Here is a 3756-nt window from a genome sequence, read left to right as displayed (position 1 = left end):
GCAGTTTGCGGCTAAACCCACTGCCAACCCCAAAGTAGCGTGTTCTGATTATTTGGGAAATAAACTGTCTGACTCTGTGGCTACCTCTCTCTCTCTCTCTCTCTCTCTCTCTCTCTCTCTCTCTCTCTCTCTCTCTCCCTGGCTCAGGCAGGCAGACAAATGAGTGAATGCTCAAGAACAAAAGAAAGGTATTGTTCCTTGGGTGTACAACACGAGGCTCACACTTCTTTCTCAGAGCTCAGCATACCAATCTTCCAGCCCCATCTCCTTAGTTCATCCCCTGCCAACACCTGAAATCCTGCTAGGTGCACCTTTGACATTCTCAAAAGAGCACAACAGCTCACACTTTGGATTCGGTCTGCAAAGGCAATCAGCCTATCCCTCTGTGGAGTCCTCCGTTGCTGCTGCCACCACTATGCCGTGTCTGATGCCACAATGCTGGGCAGTCACCACTGTGCTGGGGGCCATGGAGTTTGGGCACCGCATGGACCAACCTGCAAGTGCTGCATTGATGCATGCATTACTGGATCGCAGCCACAGTGAGATCCACACGGCATCCTACTACACCAACGAGCAGTCTGAGACCATCCTGGGAGGCCTGGGGCTCAGGCTGGGCCGCAGCAACTGCAAAGGTGACTGTGGCCCCTGAAGTCCCCTGTGCTGTGCACAGCTGACCCCATCTCATAGGACAGGACCCAGCATTACACCTGCCACCTCCTGTACTGACCACTCTCAGCCCATGTGACAGCCTACAGGGAAGCATCGCCCTGGACACTTGGACGGTGCCTTATCCTGCCTCCCTTCCTCCATTTCCCCTCTGGAAAGGTTGCCCATGACCCACACTTCTGGTGTATCCTTCCCCACTCTAGCCCAGCTCTGGGCACTGAACACTCAGGAACCTGGCACGGGGCAGCCCCTCCTCCAGACACCCCAGGTGACCATGAAACCCAGGCCTGCTGGACCCTACCCTTCACAACCTGGCATGATTGCTACAGTACCATCAGAATTGGTACTTAGTATGGATCTGCTTCCTCTGTGCCCCAGACTGCCCCCTCTGCAGGACTCAACTTTGCTCCCAATTCACTGTTGGGTCGGCAGTGCCTTGAACATCTTGGAGCCATGGTGGCCCCTGCACAGCATGGGGTGGGGGGCAGTGTCGGGTGCCTCTCATGCCAGTGTCTGTCTGAAGCTACAGGTGGCAAATCCTTCCTCCAGCTCAGCACTGAGCATGCCCAGCAGGGAGCCTGTCCTAGGGAGGCATGAAGAAGGCTCATCAGAGAGGGAACACTGTCCTCCCAGGGGGCAGAAGGTGGCCGCTGTCCCACTTCCCAGGTGGCAGTCTGCCTTCCCTGTGCATTCCCTTGGAGTCAGACTCCAAGGAAGCTCCTGAGCTCTCGTGTGGCCTTGTCCCCTGTGCCCTGCCCTGCTTCCTAAGCTCTCAGCAGGTGCTCATCCTTCAGCACCTTGTTACAGGTGCAGCCGGTTCCCCAGCCATGGTGCAGGTGGGAGGACTGAGGCTCAGAGAGGTCTAGGAACCTTCTCCAGGTCCAGAGCTGCGAGGGCAGAGCTGGGATGGGCAGTTAGCTGTGTCTCTCCACTGTTGCACTGGACCCAGGGCAGTGTGTGACAGTTTAGTTTGACTTCCAAGTGTGTTGCCTCCTAGTGAAAATTGCCACCAACGCCCTCCCATTGGACGAGAAGACACTGAAGCCTGACAGTGTGCGGTATCAGCTGGAGACTTCTCTGAAGCGGCTGCAGTGTCCACGGGTGGACATCTTCTACCTGCACATGCCTGACCACAACACCCCCATAGAAGAGACGCTGCGTGCCTGCCATGAGCTGCACCAGAAGGTGAGGGCAGCATACCCCCCAAAGGTAGACTTGACTCTCTTGGTTATCCTGGTGCTGCTGGGAGAGCCGAAAGAGGCACCAGGACAAGCTAGTTCTGCTCTCTTTTCTCCATGTGGGTCCCGTTACCAGCTTCTTCTCCTACACTGGGTTCTGAGCACAGCCTCTAACCGTAGGGAAAGTTCGTGGAGTTGGGTGTTCCAACTATGCTGCCTGGGAGGTGGCCGAGATCTGCATTTTGTGTAAGAAGAACAGGTGGATCCAGCCCACTGGGCCCAAATGAGTTTGCTTGGCCTGGGACCCCATGTCCCACAGGGGGCCACTAGTGCTCTGTGCTCTTTTAGACCCTCTGAGTGGCTACTGGGTGAGGTCTGGGAGACATCCCAGCTCCTCAGCCTGACCCAGGCAGCTTCTCCCTCTGTGCTGGCTGTGCACTGGCTCCTCCCTCCTCCCTGGCTTTGCCTGTCAGCCTGGGGCAGTGCTGAGTCCCTGGGAGAAGCGCTAGGGCTCCCCAGGTGGCTATTGCTCTGTAGCGGGGGAGAAGGAGTTGTCCCCTGTTTCAGGTACTTTGGATTGAGATTCTACGCCTACAGCCCTTTGGCCGGTAGGTGGTGCTCTGGGCACACGTCCTGTGCGTGAGATGGCAGGCCTGGCCCCATCTCTGCTGCAGCGTGTACAGCCTGGGCTTTGGAGGCCAGAAGGGCTAAAGGAGTGCAGCTACTCCCTTCGCACCTGTGGTCTGGTGACCTGTGGGAGGCTCTTGGGTCAGGGGTGTGATAGTATCTTACTACAGTTGGACTGCCTTCTGGCAGGTACAAGTGCAAGGTCACATGTGAAAAAAAGCCTGAGGACCACTGTATTGAGGATAAATGGCCCGAATTCCTCGGGAATACATGAGTTGTGCTGGTTCTGATTGGGGAGTTGTCTACCTGCTTGATGGGGGGGAGGGCAGAGGAATTGGTACCTTACAGCCTACACCTACAGCCGTAGATAGCAACTGCAATGGTCTTAGTGAGTTTTTCTGGTTTTTTTGGGGGGGGCAGGCGGTCCATTGTGAGAATGGATGTACCATAGCCGCAAGATCTTCCAAATCTTAGTTCTTCCCTCAATATTCACTTTCTGCTCAAGAAGTCTGGGCCCCAATTTGCTCTGCCTCAGCTCCTTGGCTGCGTGTCTCAGGACCAGAGATGTCATCAGGACCTCTGGGGACTGAGCCAGCAGCCTGGGAGCCCCCTCCGTGCAGCAGCTGTGCAGTGGGTTGGCTGCCTGGTTGGCTCTTCGGCTGTCACTGTCACTCCTCTTGTCATCCTCGTGGGTGTGCCCCTGTTCCCACTCACCCAGCTACTGGAAGGAGTGTCACTTTGAGGGCATCGCCCTGGTGCAGAAGGCCCTGCAGGCTGTGTGTGGCTCCAGTGCACCAAGCATGCCCTCAGCTGCCATCCGCTGGATGTACCACCACTCCAATATCCTGGACCTGTAGTTTCTGCTCCTTTAGTGGGAGCCTGAAGGGGATGTTTAAATGTGTTTTTATTCTTCTCATGAAGCTTTTCTCCTAGTTCTCACGGGTCTGTTTCTCATATTCTTTGCTCTCATGTAGGTACTGAGTTCTGGAATAAGGTTCCTGACTTAGGCCTTATGCACCTGCTGTCCCAGTGATGCTGATGAGGCATAAGTGCAGATGGCTGTTATGGGGGTCACAATGCTAGCACAGCCATAACCACACACCCTTCCATCTCTCTCCTGTGCCGGGAGCTGAGTCTCTGTCTCTGTCCCCGTCCTCAGTCTCCCTGGTGAAGCCGTTTCTGCACAGTCTGCCGTGGCCATGGCAGTGAGTCAGCACTGTATGAGGCGCCTTCCCAGTGTGGCTGCTAAAGGAGCACCCAGCCTCCCGGTGAAGGTTACCCTGTG

At 55.9% G+C, this 3756-nt stretch overlaps 1 pseudogene; it reads left to right on the top strand.

Moving 5' to 3' along the window:
• The first annotated feature begins 415 nt into the window (after nucleotides 1-415).
• LOC101526096 (aflatoxin B1 aldehyde reductase member 3-like) lies at nucleotides 416-3328 on the top strand (annotated as a pseudogene).
• Nucleotides 3329-3756: the final 428 nt, after the last annotated feature.

Source organism: Ochotona princeps, chromosome 2, assembly GCF_030435755.1.
Source record: "Ochotona princeps isolate mOchPri1 chromosome 2, mOchPri1.hap1, whole genome shotgun sequence".
Taxonomy (NCBI): Eukaryota; Metazoa; Chordata; class Mammalia; order Lagomorpha; family Ochotonidae; genus Ochotona; species Ochotona princeps.
Note: the sequence above shows the minus strand (reverse complement) of the source record. Positions and strands in the feature narration are given on the sequence as shown.